Here is a 17,831-nt window from a genome sequence, read left to right as displayed (position 1 = left end):
TGACAAACGGGACAGAATGTTCCAAGAGTCAGTGAGATGTGGAGAGCAGGATTTGCTGCTTCTTTTTTAACTTCTGTGCTGCCGCTGTGCCTCATCAATAAGACATGGGGGGTGAAAGGCTCATGCAGCTCGATGGGCAAGTGGCCTCCATTCTGACCAATGGGCAGCAAAGTTCCTCCTAGTCCTCCCATAGAGCAACACTGCACGCTTCCCACTGCCCAGGACAACCAGTTAACGTTTAGAAGAATTGGGTGGAATCTGTCAGAAAAGGCATAACTGTAAAGTTCTAAGAGGATTGGTAAGTATGAGAGATGCACTGGAGAAGTTACCAGATGGAGTATAATTTGGGAAAATGGGAAGTTGGTCATTTTGGAGGGGATAGTAAGAGAACAGAGTGCTATTGACATGGTGGGAACTGTACAAAGCTGCACCACAAAGGGACCAGGGGGGTCATTCTGCAGGAAACACAGAAAGCCAGCAGATTCTGGGTCAGTCAAGGAATCAAGGGCTCTGTTTCAGATTCATCAAATTTAAGGCAACACCGACACGGGTAAGGGGTTTCAGTAGCAATGGAACTGGGGTGAGGTGGAGACAAGCAACATTTAAAAGATTGGAATTCCTGGTGTTTGTTATTGTGTAGAATCTGATCAGAAGGTCACCTTGGGGTTACAGATATAACAGCAATGTTGTAAAGAGTGTAGTTCTACCTCAGACTGCACCCAGCGAGAGGGAGGGGCTCAGCAGTAAGGGAAAGGAATTTCTAATAGCATCTGAAGGCAACGGGTTTAACCATTACAATGTTTCATTGGAGAAAATGCAGCCAATCGAGTAGTGGGAGTGTGGTCAGCAGTTTGATAACAGAGTAACAGTGGAATAATGGAGAGGGATGATGGGGAGGGAGAGCTGGGCATTGTCAGTGTACATGTGAAACCTAACACGGTGCTTTTGGACGATATCACCTCCTGGCTGTGTGTAGGTGAGAAAAAGGAGGGGCCAAGGATAGATCCTTAGATTCCCTACAGTGTGGAAACAGTCCCTTCAGCCCAACATGTCCACACTGACCCTCCGAAGAGGAACCCACCCAGACACATTCCCCTACATTTACCCCTGATTAATGCACCTAACATGACAGGCAATTTATCCTGGCCATTTCACCGAACCTGCACATCTTTGGTCTGTGGGAAGAAACCGGAGCACCGGAGGAAACCCACGCAGACACACAGGGAGGATGTGCAAACTCCACACACACAGTTGCCCGAGGCTGGAATCGAACCTGGGTCCCTGCTGTGAGGCAGCAGTGCTCACCACTGAGCCACTGTGCTGGCCAACCCTTGAGGGACACCACATACAGGGATTTCAGAAAGGAAATCAGAGAGGGTATCACAGCTACAGAAGTTACCATTGTCGAGGAGGGTCTGCCTACTGAGTCAGTATGGGTGGAAATTAGGAACGGTAAGGGAGCAGTTACCTCATTGGGCCACCCCCCCCCCCAAACAGCAGCAGGGAGACTGAGGAAAGCATAGATCGGCAGATTTTGGAAAAGTGTGAATGGAGTAGGGTTGTTGTAATGGGTGACTTTAACTTTCCCAATATTGATTGGAACATCCTTCGAACAGATGGTTTGGAAGGAGCTGTTTTTGTAAGGTGTGTTCAGGAGGGTTTCCTAACTCAGTACATTAAAGCGGCCGAGGCGGGGAGAGGCCATTGGTGGGTCGACGAGGGGAGAGGGGATTTGGTGCTCGGCAATGAGCCTGGGCAGGTGTCAGATCTTGTGGTGGGAGAGCATTTTGGTGATAGTGACCACAACTGCCTCGCATTGTACATAGCTATGGAGAAGGAGAGGAGCATGTACAATGGGAGGGTATTTAATTGGGGAAAAGAATACTATGATACTATCAGATGTGGGTTAGGAAGCATGGACTGGGAGCAATTGTTCCATAGAAAGGGCACTATAGACATGTGGAGACGGTTTAAGGAACAGTTGTTGCGACTGATGCATAAATATGTTCCTCTGAGATAGGTAAGAAGGGGTAAGATAAAGGAACCTTGGATGACGAGAGCGGAGGAGCTTCTCGTCAAAATAAAGAAGGCCACTTACGTAAGGTGGAGGAAGCTAAGGTCTTGCTCAGCTCTAGAGGATTACAGGCAGGCGGGGAAGGAGCTCAAAAATGGTCTGAGGAGAGCCAGGAGGGAGCACGAGAAAGGCTTGGCAGGAAGGATTAGGGAGAATCCAAAGGCATTTTACACGTATGTGAGGAATAAGAGACTGATCAAATAAGGAGTAGAACCGATCAGGGATAGCATAGGGAACTTGTGTGTAGAGTCTGAGGGGGTACGGGGAGCCCTAAATGGGTTTTTTGCTTCTGTCTTTACTAAAGAAAAGGACCTTGTAGTGAATGAAACCATTGAGGAGCAGGTAAGCATGCTGGATCAGATAGAGATTGAGGAAGCTGATGTGCTGAAATTTTTGACGAATGTTAAGATTGACAAGTCTCCAGGGCCAGACCAGATTTGTCCTCGGCTGCTTTAGGAAGAGAGAAATGTGACGGCTTCGCCGCTTGCGAAGATCTTTGCATCCTCGCTCTCCACTGGAGTCGTACCTGAGGACTGGAGGGAGGCAAATGTAATTCCTCTCTTCAACAAAGGAAATAGGGAAATCCCCAGCAATTACAGACCAGTCAGTCTCACGTCTGTCGTCTGCAGGGTGTTAGAAAGGATTCTGAGGGATAGGATTTATGACCCTCTGGAAGAGCGTGGTTTGATTAAATGCAGTCAGCACGGCTTTGTGAGGGGCAGGTCATGCCTCACAAATCTTATTGAGTTCTTTGAGGATGTTACTAGACAAGTTGATGAGGGTCGAGCGTTGGATGCTGTGTATCTGGACTTCAATAAGGCATTTGATAAGGTTCCCCATGGTAGGCTAGTTCAGAAGGTCAGGAGGAATGGGATACAGGGAAATGTAACTGTCTGGATACAGAATTAGCCAGTCGACAGAAGACGGCGAGTGGTAGTGGAAGGAAAGTATTCTGCCTGGAAGTCAGTGGTGAGTGGTGGGCTCTGCCCTTGGGCCTCTACTCTTTTTTTAACTTTGATTAATGACTTGGATGAGGGGATTGAAGGATGGGTCAGCAAGTTTGCAGACAACACAAAGGTTGGAGGTGTCGTTGACAGTGTAGAGGGCTGTTGTAGGCTGCAGCGGGACATTGACAGGATGCAGAGATGGGCTGAGAGGTGGCAGATGGTGTTCAACCTGGATAAATGTGAGGTGATGCATTTTGGAAAGTCGAATTTGAAAGCTGAGTACAGGATTAAGGCAGTGCGAAGGAACAGAGAGATTTTGGTGTGCACGTACATAGATCCCTTAAAATGGCCACCCAGGTGGACAGGGTTGTGAAGAAAGCATTTCGTGTTTTGGCTTTCATTAACAGGGGGATTGAGTTTAAGAGCCGTGAGGTATTGTTGCAGCTCTATAAAACTTTGGTTAGACTGCTCTTGGAATACTGTGTCCAGTTCTGGTCACCCTATTATCGGAAAGATGTGAATGCTTTGGAGAGGGTTCAGAGGAGGTTTACCAGGATGCTGCCTGGAATAGGTGGCTTATCTAACGAAGAGAGGTTGACTGATGTCGGACAATTTTCATTGGAAAAAAGAAGAAAGAGAGGGGACCTAATTGAGTTATACAAGATAATGAGAAGCATAGATAGAGTCGATAGCCAGAGACTATTTCCCAGGGCAGAAATGACTAACACGAGGGGTCATAGTTTTAAGCTGGTTGGAGGAAAGTATAGAGGGGATGTCAGAGGCGTGTTCTTTACACAGAGAGTTCTGCGAGCATGGAATGCGTTGCCAGCAGCAGTTGTGGAAGCGAAGTTGGGAACATTTAAGAGACTGCTGGATATGTATATGGTCACAGACATTTGAGGGTCCGTACATTAGGTTTACCTTACATGAGGATCAATTGTCGGCACAACATCGTGGGCTGAAGGGCCTGTTCTGTGCTGAACTGTACTGTGTTCTATGTTCTATGAAGTGTATCTGTACCTTTCGACCATCTGCACCCTGTACTGACAGATAGTGCTCCCTCAATACCTTAGGAACCATCCCCTCAGTAAGTTTATCCCCAGAGAACCTCGAGAAAACATCATACCCTCAATATCTCAGAAAGTAAAACTGTTACCCCCTTGGACCGTGATCATTCCCAAACCTGTTCTCACTGCGATGACCCACAGCCTCCCCCCACGGCCCAGAACATTAGTTGAGTCTCTGGATTGATCATTCGGCCCATCAGGTTCACACTGACCCTCGTCAGAGCATCCTATTCCCCCCCCCCACCGCATCCCCCTACCCCCCGCCCCATCCCAGGAACCCTTCATTCCTCTGGCTAATCCACCTAGCCTGCACATCTTTGGACAGTGACACGGGGAGAATGTGCCAACTCCACACAGACAGTCGCCCGAGGGGTGACTGGAATCGAACCCGGGGGGTGGGGGGGGGGTGAGGCAACACTGAGCCCCCCTGACAATCCCACCATCTCCTCCCCGTCGATGACCGTTTGATGTGTATACCCGGGGAGTATCTAACTTGTCTCGTGTTTATTTAAGAAAGATTATAGATAAGGGCAATGCCTCCACCAGCTCAATATGCTTGATCCCCCTTGAAAAAATATTTATATCAAATTCAAAAAGAGACTTTATTCACAAAAAAACTCTCCGTACAAACACAGTCACTAAAGTTCCTTCTGTACAGTCTGTACAACAAGTCTTTGCCATGACATATACACTCCCCTTGGCTGATTAACTGAAATGTTAGCTCTGAGCTGTTCCTTCTGAATTAACATCACAAAGTTACATTGATAAGGACCTTTGTGAAGTGCCTGTGTTCTGTATCTGTTCTCCCATGTAGCCCGCCCTCCGAATACAACAACTTATAAAGCTTTAAACCTGTTTGTCAACTTTCAGCAGAAGCAGCCTCAGGGCATTGAGCACAGACTGAATGACTCAGTGACGCTTGGATCAGGTCAGATCAAATTCTCAAGCAAACAGATGGCTGGGGATATTCAGTAACAACGGTGAGGAGAGAGAGGAACAATTCACATTTCAAGGGACCCTTCCTCAAAACGGCCTGTTCTGAAGGAGCTTTCCCGCAGAAATCACTGGATTGAAAGGTGAACTCTGTCTGTCTCTTCCTCCCTCTCCCATCAGAGATGCTGCCGGACATGCTGAGCTTCTTCAGCCATCTCTGTATTGATGTTTCAGGTCTCCAGCGGGTCCGTACAGATTGGTTTTAGTGTTGAATTCTCAAGCTTGCTCTGTTCAAGGGATTGAACCCTCTGCTACAAAGGGGGGTCAGTTACCTCTCTCTGTCCTCCCTCTCTCTGCCCCCTTTCTCTGTCCCTCTCTCTGTCCCCCCACTCTCAGTCCCACCTCTCTCTGTCCCCCTCTCTCTGTTGCCCCTCTCGCTGTCTCCCCCTCTCTATCTCCCCCTCTCTGTGCCCCCCTCTCTCTATCCACCCCCTCTCTGTCACCCTCTCTCTGTTCCCCTCTCTCTGTTCCCCTTCTCTCTGCCCCCTTCTCTCTGTTCGCCCCTCTCTGTCCTCTCTTTCTCTCCCCCTTCTTTCTCTGGCCCCTCCTCTGTCCCATTCTCTCTCGGACCACCATCTCTCTGTCCCCCCTCTCTCTGTCACCCCTCTCTCTGTCCCCCCCTCTCTCTGTCCCCCCCTCTCTGTCCCCCCTCTCTCTGTCCCTGTCTATATGTCTCTTTTTCTCTGTCCCTTTCTCTCTGCCCCCTCTCTCTGTCCCCCTCTTTCTGACACCTTCTCTCTGTCCCCTTCACTCTGCCCCCTCTCTCTGTCACCCCTCTCTGTCCCTGCTCTCTGTACCCGCTCTGTGTTCCTCCTCCTCTCTCTACCCCATCTCCGTGCCCCTTTCTCTACCCCCTCTCTCTATCCCCACTCTCCCTGAATCCCTCTCTCTGACCCCTTTAACCCCGTCTCTCTGACCCCCTGTCTCTGTTCCCCCTCTCTGTGTCCCCTCCCCAGTCTCCGCTCGCTCTGTCCCGCTCTTTCTGGGGCCAATCTCTCTGTTCCCCTCTTACTGTCCCCCTCTTACTGTCGCCCTCTCTCTGTCCCCTCTCTCTGTCACCCCTCTCTCTGTCCCTCTCTCTCTGTTACCCCTCTCTCTGTCCCCTCTCTCTGTCACCCCTCTCTCTGTCCCCCTCTCTCTGTCCCCCTCTCTCTGTCCCCCCTCTCTCTATCCCCCTCTCTCTCTATCCCCCTCTCTCTGTCCCCTCTCTCTGTCCCCTCTCTCTGTCACCCCTCTCTCTGTCCCCCTCTCTCTGTCCCCCTCTCTCTATCCCCCTCTCTCTATCCCCCTCTCTCTGTCCCCCTCTCTCTGTCACCCCTCTCTCTGTCGCCCTCTCTCTATCCCCCTCTCTCTGTCCCCTCTCTCTGTCCCCCTCTCTCTGTCCCCCTCTCTCTGTCCCCCTCTCTCTATCCCCCTCTCTCTATCCCCCTCTCTCTGTCCCCCTCTCTCTGTCCCCCTCTCTCTGTCACCCTCTCTCTATCCCCCTCTCTCTGTCCCCCTCTCTCTGTCCCCCTCTCTCTGTCACCCCTCTCTCTGTCACCCCTCTCTCTGTCCCCCTCTCTCTGTCCCCCTCTCTCTATCCCCCTCTCTCTGTCCCCTTCTCTCTGTCCCCCTCTCTCTGTCCCTGCTCTTTCTGATCCCTCTCTCTATCCCCCTCTCTCTGTCCCCCTCTCTCGGCCCCCCCTCTCCCTGTCCCCACTCTCTCTGTCCCCCCTCTCTCTGTCCACCCTCTCTCTGTCCCCCCCTGACCCCTTCTCTCTGTCCCCCCTTTGTCCCCTTCTCACTGTCCCCCCTCTCTGTCCGCCCTCACTCTCTGTGCCCCCCTCTCTATCTCCCCCCTCTCTGTCCCCTCCTCTCGGTCCCTCTCTCTCTGTAGCCTCTCTCTGTCCACCCTCTCTCCCTGTCCCCCCATTTCTGTCCCCCTCTCTCTGTCCCCCTCTCTCTGTCCCCCTCACTCTGTCCCTCTCTCTGTGCCCCCTCCTGTCCACCCTCTCTCCCTAAACCCATCTCTCTGTCCCCCTCTCTCTGTTCCCCTTCTCTGTGCGTCCCTTCTATCTCCCGCTCGCTCTGTCCACCTCTGTCTGTCCCCACTCTCTCTGTCCCCCTTTTACTGTCCCCCTCTCTCTATCCCCCTCTCTCTGTTCCCCTCTCTCTGTCTGCCCTCTCTCTGTCCGCCCTGTCCCTCCCTCTATCTCCTCTCTCTGACCCCACGCTCTGTTCCCCCCTCTCTGTTTCCCACTCTCTCTGTCCCCCCTGTCTCTGTTCCCCCTCTCTCTGTCCCACCCTCTCTCTGTCCCCCTCTCTGTAAATCCTCTCTTTGTCCCCCTCACTGTTCCCTTCTCTCTGTACCCCCTCTGTCTGCCCTCTCTCTGTACCCCCTCGCTCTGTCTCCCTGATCTCTGTCCCCCCTTCTCTCTGTCCGCCTTCCTCTTTGTTCCGCCTCTCTCTGTTCCCCCCTCTCACTGTCCCCCTCTCCCTGAACCCCTCTCGCTGCCCCCCATGACCCATCTCTCAGTCACCTATCTGTCTCCCATCTCTGTCTCCCACGCTGTGCCCCTCTCTCTGTTCCCCCCTCTCTCTGGTCACCCTCTCTCTGTCCTCTTCTTACTGTCCCTCTCTCTCTACCCCCACTCTCTTTACCCCCTCTTACTGTCCCCCTCTCTCTCTCCCCCTCTCTCTGCCCCCTCTCTCTGTCCCATACTCTCTGCCCCCACTCCGATCCCATCTCTCTGTCCCCACGACTCTCTAACCCCCTCTCTGTCCCCCACTCTCTGTCCCCACTCTCTGCCCTCCACTCCGATCACCTCTCTCTGTCCCCACGTCTCTCTGTCCCCCCCTCTCTCTCCCCACGCCACTCTGTCCCCAATCTCTCTGTCCCCCACCTCTGTCCGCCCTCTCCGTCCCCTCTCTTTGTCCCCCCTCTCTCTGTCCCCCTCTCTCTGTCCTCCTCTCTCTGTCCCCCTCTCTCTGTACCCCCTTTCTGACCCCCCTCTCTCCTTACCACCTCTCCCTGTCCCCCATGTCTCTGTACCACCTCTATTTCCTCCCGTGTCCCCCGCTCTGTTTTCCATCTCTCTTAACCACTCTCTGTCCCCCTCTCTCTGCCACCCACCCTTTGTCCCACACCCTGATCCCCCCATCCCCTCACTCCATCCCCATGTCTCTCAATCCCCCTCTTTCTGTCCCCCTCTCTCTGTCCCCCCTCTCTCTGTCCCCCTCTCTCTGTCCCCCCTCTCTCTGTCCCCACTCTCTCTGTCCCCACGTCTCTCTGTCCCCCCTCTCTCTGTCCCCCCATCTCTGTCCCCACTCTCTCTGTCCCCACTCTCTCTGTCCCCTCTCTCCATCCCCCTCTCTCTGTCCCCCTCTCTCTGTCTCTCCTCACTCTGCCCCCCATGTCCCTCTCTCTCTGTCGTCCCTCTCTGTCCACCCTCTCTCTGTCCCCCCTGACCCCTTCTCTCTGTCCCCCCTTTGTCCCCTTCTCACTGTCCCCCCTCTCTGTCTGCCCTCACTCTCTGTGCCCCCCTCTCTATCTCCCCCCTCTCTGTCCCCTCCTCTCTGTCCCCCTCTCTCTGTGCCCCTCTCTCTGTCCGCCCTCTCTCCCTGTCCCCCCATTTCTGTCCCCCCTCTCTCTGTACCCCTCTCTCTGTTCCCCTCTCTCTGTCCCCCTCACTCTGTCCCTCTCTCTGTACCCCCTCCTGTCCACCCTCTCTCCCTAAACCCATCTCTCTGTCCCCCTCTCTCTGTTCCCCTTCTCTGTGCCTCCCTTCTATCTCCCGCTCGCTCTGTCCACCTCTGTCTGTCCCATTCTCTCTGTCCCCACTCTCTCTGTCCCCCTTTTACTGTCCCCTTCTCTCTATCCCCCTCTCTCTATCCCCCTCTCTCTGTCTCCCCTCGCTCTGTCCCCCCTCTCAGTCCTCCCTCTCTGTCCTCCTCTCTCTGTCCGCCCTCTCCCTCCCTCTGTCTCCTCTCTCTGACCCCACGCTCTGTCCTACCTTCTCTGTCCCCCATCTCTGTCCCCCCTCTCTCTGTCCCCCCTCTCTGTCCGACCTCTCTTTGTCCCCCCTCACTGTTCCCTTCTCTCTGTACCACCTCTGTCTGCCCTCTCTCTGTGCCCCCTCGCTCTGTCTCCCTGATCTCTGTCCCCCCTTCTCTCTGTCCCATTCTCTCCTTTCCCCTCTCCCTGTCCCCTTCTCTCTCTGCCCCTTCTCTCTCTGCCCCGTCTCTCTCTGTCCCCCCTCTCTCTGTCCCCACTCTCTCTGTGTCCCCTCTCTCTGTGTCCCCTTTCTCTGTCCCACTTCTCGCTATCTCCCTCTCTCTCTGTCACCCCTCTCTCTTTCCCCCTCTTTGTCCCCTTCTCTCTGTCCTGCCCCTCTGTCCCCTTCTCACTGTCTCCCCTCTCTGTCTCGGGGGACAGAGAGAGGTGGTAAGGAGAGTGGGGGGTCAGAGGGGGGTACAGAGAGAAAGGGACATATAGAGAGGGACAGAGAGACGGGAATAGAGAGAGGGGGAGAAAGAGAGAGGGGTCAGAGAGAGGGGGAGAAAGAGAGAGGGGTCAGAGAGAGGGGGACAGAGAGAGGGGGACAGAGAGAGGGGGACAGAGAGAGGGGTACAGTAAGAGGGGAACGCAGGGAGGGGTTCAGGGAGAGTGGGTACAGAGAGAGGGAGGTAGAGAGAGTGGGCACAGAGAGGTGTGTCCAGAGAGGACGGGGGAAACGAGAATGGGGACAGAGAGAGACACAGAGGGGGACAGTGAGAGGTGGGTGACTGAGAGTGGGCGACAGAGAGAGAGGGACAGTTGAGGGGGTCAGAGAGTGGGGGACAGAGTGGGAGAGGGACAGAGAGTGGGGTGACGGAGAGACGAGGACAGAGAGAGAGAGGCGAGAGACAGAGGGGGAACAGTGAGAGGCATACAGAGAGAGCGGAAACAGAGAGAAGGGAACAGAGAGAGAGGGACACAGTCAGGGGGACAGACAGTGGGACAGAGAGAGGGGTGACAGAGGGAGGGGTGACAGAGAGAGGGGTGACAGAGAGAGGGGTGACAGAGAGAGGGGTGGCAGAGGGAGGGGTGACAGAGAGCGGGGCAGAGGGAGGGGCCGTGGTCAGAGAGGGGGGACAGTGTGGGGGATGGGGGGAGACAGATGGGGGAATGGGGGCACAGGGGGAACAGAGAGTGGTTAAGAGAGATGGAAAACAGAGAGCGGGTGTCACGGGGGCACATAGAGGGAGGTACAGAGACAGGGGAGACAGAGAGAGGTCGGAGAGAGAGAGGGGGCGGATGGGGGTCAGAGGGGAGGTACGGAGAGAGGGGGGATAATGGTTGGGGGCAGAGAGAGGGGGAAAGGGAGAGGGTTGGATAGAGAGAGTGGGGACCGAGAGAGGGGGACAGAGAAAGAGGCCGCCTCTCCCTGAACTCCTCTCTCTGCCCCTCTTTCTCTGTCCCCTTTCTCTGTCCCTCTTTCTCTGTCCCCTCTCTCTCTGCCCCCCTCTCTTTGTCCCCCCCCTCTCTGTCCCCTTTCTCTGTCCCTCTTTCTCTGTCCCCTCTCTCTCTGCCCCCCTCTCTTTGTCCCACCTCTCTCTGTCCCCCTCGCTCTGTTCCCCCTCTCTCTGTCTCCCCTCTCTCTATCTCCCCCTCTTTGTGTCCCACTCTCTCTATCCACCCTCTCTCTGTCGCCCTCTCTCTGTCCCCCTCTCTCTGTTCCCCTGTCTCTGTCCCCTTCTGTCTGCCCCCTTCTCTCTGTTCGCCCCTCTCTGTCCTCTCTTTCTCTCCCCGCTCTTTCTCTGTCCCCTCTGTCTCCGTCCCCTTCTCTGTCCCATTCTCTCTCTGACCCCCCCCTCTCTGTCCCTCTCTATATGTCTTTTTTTCTCTGTACCTTTCACTCTGCCCCCTCTCTCTGTCCCCATCTTTCTGACACCTTCTCTCTGTCCCCTTCCCTCTGTCCCCTACTCTCTGTCACCCCTCTCTCTGGCACCCCTCTCTCTGTTCCCCTCTCTCTATCACCCCTCTCTCTGTCACCCCTCTCTCTGTCCCCTCTCTCTCTGTCCCCCCTCTCTCTGTCACCACTCTCTCTGTCTCCCTCTCTCTGTCCCCCTCTCTCTGTCCCCCTCTCTCTGTCTCCCTCTCTCTGTCCCCCTCTCTCTGTCCCCCTCTCTCTGTCCCCTCTCTCTCTGTCCCCTCTCTCTGTCCCCCTCTCTCTGTCCCCTCTCTCTCTGTCTCCCCTTCTCTCTGTCCCCTCTCTCTCTGTCTCCCCTTCTCTCTGTCCCCTCTCTCTCTGTCCCCTCTCTCTGTCCCCCTCTCTCTGTCCCCCCTCTCTCTGTCCCCCTCTCTCTGTCCCCTCTCTCTGTCCCCACTCTCTTTGTCCCTCTCACTCTGTCCCTCTCTCTCTGTCAACCCTCTCTCTGTCCCCTCTCTCTCTGACACCCCTCTCTCTGTCCCCACTCTCTCTGATCCCCCTCTCTCTGTCCCTCTCTATATGTCTCTTTTTCTCTGTCCCTTTCACTCTGCCCCCTCTCTCTGTCCCCCACTTTCTGACACCTTCTGACACCTTTCTGTCCTCCTCTTACTGTTGCCCTCTCTCTGTCGCCCTCTCTCTATCCTCCTCTCTCTGTCACCCCTCTCTCTGTCACCCCTCTCTCTGTCACCCCTCTCTCTATCCCCCTCTCTCTGTCCCCTCTCTCTGTCCCCCTCTCTCTGTCCCCCTCTCTCTGTCCCCTCTCTCTATCCCCCTCTCTCTATCCCCCTCTCTCTGTCCCCCTCTCTCTGTCACCCCTCTCTCTGTCCCCCTCTCTCTGTCCCCCTCTCTCTATCCCCCTCTCTCTATCCCCCTCTCTCTGTCCCCTCTCTCTGTCCCCCTCTCTCTGTCCCCCTCTCTCTATCCCCCTCTCTCTGTCCCCCTCTCTCTGTCCCCCTCTCTCTGTCACCCCTCTCTCTATCCCCCTCTCTCTGTCCCCCTCTCTCTATCCTCCTCTCTCTGTCACCCCTCTCTCTGTCACCCCTTTCTCTGTCCCCCTCTCTCTGTCCCCTCTCTCTCTGTCACCCTCTCTCTGTCCCCACTCTCTCTGTCCCCACTCTCTCTGTCCACCCCTCTCCCTTTCCCCCTCTCTCTGCCCCCTCTCTCCGTCTCCCCGCTGTCCGTTCCCTCTCTCTCTGCCCCCTCTCTCCGTCTCCCCGCTGTCCGTTCCCCCTCTCTCTGTCCCCTCTGTGCCCCCATTACCCCCTCTATCTACCCCTGTCCCACCCTCTCTGCGCCCCCCTCTCTGTACCCCCATCTGTCCCCCAGTCTCTGTCGCCCCTCTCTCTATCTCTCTCTCTCTCTCTGTCCCCATTCTCTCTGTCCCCCTCTCTGTCCCCTTCTCTCTGTCGCACCTTCTCAGACCCCTTCTCTCTGTCCCCACTTCTGTCCCCTTCTCTCTTCCCAACCCCTCTCTGTCCCACCCCCTCTCTGTCCCACCCCCTCTCCGTGCCTCGGGTTCTCTGTCCCCCTCTCTCTGTCCCTCTCTCTCTGCACCCCCTCTCTCTGTCCGCCCTCTCTCTCTGTCCGTCTCTCTGTCCCTCTCTCTGTTCCCTCTCTCTGTACCCAACCCTTTGTCCTCCCCCGTCTCTGACCCCTCTTTCTCTGTCCCCTCTTTCTCTGTCCCCTTCTCTCTCTGTCCCCTCTTTGTCCTCACCATCTCTCTGTCCCGCCTGTTTCTGTCCCCCCTCCCTCCCCCTATCTCTACACCCCCTCTCTCTATCCCCCCTCTCTCTCCCCCTCTCTCTGATCCGCTCTATCTGTCCCCCCTCTCTCTCTCCCCCCTCGCTCTCTCTCTCCATCTCTCTGTCCCCCGTCTCTGTCCTCTCTCTGTGTCCTCCTCTCTCTGTTCCCTCTCTCTCTCTCCCCTCTCTCTGTCCCCTCTCTCTGTTCCCTCTCGCTGTCCCTCTTCTCTCTCTCTCCCCCTCTCTCTGTCCCCTCTCTCTGTTCCCTCTCGCTGTCCCTCTTCTCTCTCTCTCCCCCTCTCTCTGTCCCCCCTCTCTCTAATCCCTTGTCTCTGTCCCCCTCTATGTTTCCCCTTTCTTCCCCCACTCTCTCTATCCACAGCCCTCCCTTTCCCCCCTCTCTGCCCCCTCCCTCTGTCCCCCCTCTCTATCCCCCTCTCTCTGTCCCCCTCTCTCTCTGTTCCCTCTATCCGTCCCCACCCCCGCGTATCCCTTCTCTCTGATTGACCTCTCTCTGTCACCCATGTCTCTATACTCCCACCTATGGCACCCCGTGACCCCCGCTCTCAGTTTTCCCTCTCTCCTAACACTCTCTGTACCACTGTGCCCCTGTTCCACCCTCTGTCTCCCCTGTCCCCCTTCTCTGCCTCCCTCTCTCTGCCCCACTCTCTCTGTCCTGCGGTCTCTGTCCCTCTCTCTCTGTCCCCCTCTCCCTGTCACCCCTCTCTCTGTCCCCCTCTCCCTGTCCCCCGTCTCTCTGTCCCCCCCTCTCTGTCTCCACTCTCTCTGTGCCCCCTCTCTCTGTCACTCTCTCTCTGTCCCCTCTCTCTCTGTCCCCCTCTCCCTGTCACCCCTCTCTCTCTGTCACTGTCTCTCTGTGCCCCCTCTCTCTGTCTCTCTCTGTCTGTCCCCCTCACTCTGTCCCCGCTTTCTCTGTCCCACCCTCTATGTTCTCTTCGCTCTGTCACCACTTCTGTCCCATTCTCTCTTTGCCCCCTTCGCTGTCCCACCCCGTCTCTGTGCCTCGGCTTCTCTGCCCCCCACCTCTGTCCTCCCTCTCTCTGTACCCTTCTCTCTGTCCCCCTCTCTCTGTCACCTCTCTCTCTCCGCCCCTCTCTCTCACACCCCTCTCTCTGTCCCCTCCTTTCTGTTCCCCTCTCTCTTTCCCCCTCTGTCTGTCCCCCAAGTCTGTTCCCACTCTCTCTGTCCCTGACTCTCTCTATCCCCCTCCTCTCTGTCCCCCACTCTCTGTCCCCACCTCTCTGGTTCCCTCTCTCAGTCCCCCTCTCTCTGTCCCCGCTCTCTGTTCCCTTCTCACTGTTCCCCGCTCTCTGTTCCCTTTTCTCTGTCCCCTTCATTCTGTCTCCCTCTCTCTGTCTGCCCATTTTGTGCCCAACTCTGCCTCCTCAGTCTGCACCCTGCTCTGTCCCTCTCTCTGTCCTACCTCTGTCTGTCACGCTCTATGTCCCAAATCTCTCTGCCCCCTCTCTCTTACCCCCCTCACTCTGTCCCCCTCTCTCTGTCCCCCTCTCTCTGTCCCCACTCTCTCTGTCCCCTCTCTCTGTTCCCCCCGTCCCACCTCTCTCTGTCCCCACTCTCTCTGTCACCCCTCTCTCTGTCCCCCCTCTCTGTTCGCCTCTCTCTTTCCCCCTCTGTCTGTTCCCCTCTCTCTGCCCCCTCTCTCTCTGTCCTCCTCTCGCTGTTCGCCTCTCTCTGTTCCCCCTCTCTATGTCCCTCTCTGTCTGTCCCCCCTCTGAGTCCTCCACTCTGCCCCCTCAGTCTGCCCCCCTCTCTGTTCCTCTCTCTGTCCTACCTCTCTCTGTCCCCCTCTCTCTCTGTGTGCGCCTCTCTGTCTCTGGCCCAATCTGTCTCTGACCCCATCTCTCTGTACCCCCTCTCTGTCTCCCTCTCTCTCTGCCCCTCTCTCTCTCTCTGTCCCCCTTTATCTCCCCCTGTGTCCCACACTGTCTGTTTTCCCTCTCTATTCACTCCTCTCTGTCCGCCCTCTCTATCACCCTTTCTCTCTGTCCCCACTCTCTCTGCCCCTCTCTCTTACCCCCCTCTCTCTGTCCCCTCCTTTCTGTTCCCCCTCTCTCTGTCCCCCATGTTTGTCCCCCCTCTCTCTGTCACTCCTCTCCCTGTCCCCCTCTCTCTGCCCCCTCTCTCTGTCCCCTTATCTCTGTTCCTCTCTCTCTGTCCCCCTCTCTTTTTCCCCCATTTGTACCCAACTCTGCCCCATCAGTCTGCACCCTGCTCTGTCCCTCTCTCTGTCCCCCTCTCTCTGTCCCAAATCTCTCTGCCCCTTTCTCTGTCCCCTTCTCTCTGTCCCCCCTCTCACTCTCCCCTCTCGCTGTCCTCCTGATCTATCTCCCATCTCTCTGTCCCCACTCTCTCTGCCCCTCTGTCTTACCCCCCTCTCTCTGTCACCTCCTTTCTGTTCCTCTTACTCTTTCCCCCACTGTCTGTCCCCCAAGTCTGTCCCCACTCTCTCTGTCACCCCTCTCTCTGTCCCCACTCTCTGTCCCTCCTCTCTCTGTCCCCGCTCTCTGTCCCTCTCTCTGTCCCGGTCTCTCTCTGTCCTTCTCTCTATTCTCCTCTCCATGTCCCATTCTCTCTATTCTCCTCTCCATGTCCCATTCTCTCTGTTCCCCTCTCTCTGTCCCCCTCTCTATCCCCCCTCTCTGAACCCCTCTCTGTTCGCCTCTCTCTGTTCCCCTCTCTCTATCCCCCTCTGTCTGTCCCACTCTGTGTCCTCCACTCTGCCCCCTCAGTCTGCCCCCGTCTCTGTCCCCCCCGTCTCTGTCCCCCTCTCTCTCTGTCCCCCCCGTCTCTGTCCGCCCTCTCTCTCTGTCCCCCCGTCTCTGTCCCCCCGTCTCTGTCCGCCCTCTCTCTCTGTCCCCCCGTCTCTGTCCCCCCGTCTCTGTCCCCCTCTCTCTCTGACCCCCCGTCTCTGTGCCACCCGTCTCTGCCCCCCCGTCTCTGTCCCCGCCGTCTCTGTCCCCCTCTCTCTCTGCCCCCCATCTCTGTCCGTCCTCTCTCTCTGTCCCCCCGTCTCTGTCCCCCCGTCTCTGTCCCCCCCGTCTCTGTCCCCCTCTCTCTCTGTCCCCCCGTCTCTGTCCCCCCCTCTCTCTGTCCCCCCGTCTCTGTCCCCCCCGTCTCTGTCACCCCCGTCTCTGTCCCCCTCTCTCTCTGTCCCCCTCTCTCTCTGTCCCCCCGTCTCTGACCCCCCGTCTCTGTCCCCCCCGTCTCTGTCCCCCTCTCTCTGTCCCCCTCTCTCTCGGTCCCCCCCATCTCTGTCCCCCCCGTCTCTGTCCCCCCCGTCTCTGTCCCCCTCTCTCTGTCCCCCGTCTCTGTCCGCCCTCTCTCTCTGTCCCCCCCGTCTCTGTCCCCCCCGTCTCTGTCCCCCTCTCTCTCTGCCCCCCCGTCTCTGTCCGCCCTCTCTCTCTGTCCCCCCCGTCTCTGTCCGCCCTCTCTCTCTGTCCGCTCTCTCTCTCTGTCCGCCCTCTCTCTGTCCCCCCGTCTCTGTCCCCCCCGTCTCTGTCCCCCTCTCTCTCTGTCCCCCTCTCTCTCTGTCCCCCCCGTCTCTGTCCCCCTCTCTCTCTGTCCCCCTCGTCTCTGTCCACCCTCTCTCTCTGTCCCCCCCGTCTCTGTACCCCCCGTCTCTGTCACCCCCGTCTCTGTCCCCCTCTCTCTCTGTCCCCCCCGTCTCTGTCCCCATCTCTCTCTGTCCACCCCGTCTCTGTCCCCCTCTCTCTCTGTCCCCCTCTCTCTCTCTGTACCCCCCTCTGTCCCCCCGTTCTGTCCCCCTCTCTCTCTGTCTCCCCCGTCTCTGTCCCCCCCGTCTCTGTACCCCCCGTCTCTGTCCCACCCGTCTCTGTCCGCCCTCTCTCTCTGTCCGCCCCGTCTCTGACCCCCCGTCTCTGTCCCCCTCTCTCTCTGTCCCCCCCGTCTCTGTCCCCCTCTCTCTCTGTCCCCCCCGTCTCTGTCCCCCTCTCTCTCTGTCCCCTTCTCTCTCTATCCCCCTCTCTCTCTGTCCCCCCCGTCTCTGTCCCCCTCTCTCTCTGTCCCCTCGTCTCTGTCCGCCCTCTCTCTCTGTCCCCCCCGTCTCTGTCCCCCCCGTCTCTGTCACCCCCGTCTCTGTCCCCCTCTCTCTCTGTCCCCCCCGTCTCTGTCCCCATCTCTCTCTGTCCACCCCGTCTCTGTCCCCCTCTCTCTCTGTCCCCCTCTCTCTCTCTGTACCCCCCCTCTGTCTCCCCCGTCTCTGTCACCCCCGTCTCTGTACCCCCCGTCTCTGTCCCACCCGTCTCTGTCCGCCCTCTCTCTCTGTCCGCCCCGTCTCTGTCCCCCCCGTTTCTGACCCCTCTCTCTCTGTCCCCCCGTCTCTGTCCCCCCGTCTCTGTCCCCCTCTCTCTCTGTCCCCCCCGTCTCTGTCCCCCCCGTCTCTGTCCCCCCGTCTCTGTCCCCCTCTCTCTCTGTCCCCCCCGTCTCTGTCCGCCCTCTCTCTCTCTGTCCCCCCGTCTCTGTCCCTCCCGTCTCTGTCCCCCCGTCTCTGTCCCCTCTCTCTCTGTCCCCCCGTCTCTGTCCGCCCTCTCTCTCTGTCCCACCCGTCTCTGTCCGCCCTCTCTCTCTGTCCCCCTCTCTCTCTGTCCCCCCCTTCTCTGTCCCCCTCTCTCTCTGTCCCCCTCTCTCTCTGTCCCCCCAGTCTCTGTCCCCCCCGTCTCTGTCCGCCCTCTCTCTCTGTCCCCCCGTCTTTGTCCGCCCTCTCTTTCTGTCCCCCTCTCTCTCTGTCCCCCCCGTCTCTGTCCCCCTCTCTCTCTGTCCCCCTCTCTCTCTGTCCCCTTATCTCTGTTCCTCTCTCTCTGTCCCCCTCTCTTTTTCCCCCATTTGTACCCAACTCTGCCCCATCAGTCTGCACCCTGCTCTGTCCCTCTCTCTGTCCCCCTCTCTCTGTCCCAAATCTCTCTGCCCCTTTCTCTGTCCCCTTCTCTCTGTCCCCCCTCTCATTCTCCCCTCTCGCTGTCCTCCTGATCTATCTCCCATGTCTCTGTCCCCACTCT

General features: G+C 57.1%; 1 long non-coding RNA gene across 3 annotated transcripts in view; it reads left to right on the top strand.

Annotated features, from left to right (window-relative positions):
• The first annotated feature begins 283 nt into the window (after positions 1-283).
• The window catches only part of LOC132813955 (uncharacterized), an 84,980-nt gene continuing 67,432 nt past the window's right edge, over positions 284-17,831 (top strand). For all 3 annotated transcript variants that reach the window (XR_009644237.1, XR_009644236.1, XR_009644238.1), the window contains exons 1-2: positions 284-298; positions 4,959-5,164. This is a non-coding gene — a long non-coding RNA (uncharacterized LOC132813955). The remainder of the gene's footprint in view (positions 299-4,958; positions 5,165-17,831) is intronic.

Source organism: Hemiscyllium ocellatum, unplaced genomic scaffold (assembly GCF_020745735.1).
Source record: "Hemiscyllium ocellatum isolate sHemOce1 unplaced genomic scaffold, sHemOce1.pat.X.cur. scaffold_565_pat_ctg1, whole genome shotgun sequence".
Taxonomy (NCBI): Eukaryota; Metazoa; Chordata; class Chondrichthyes; order Orectolobiformes; family Hemiscylliidae; genus Hemiscyllium; species Hemiscyllium ocellatum.
The sequence above is the reverse complement of the archived record's forward strand: the minus strand, read 5'-3'. Positions and strand labels throughout refer to the sequence as shown.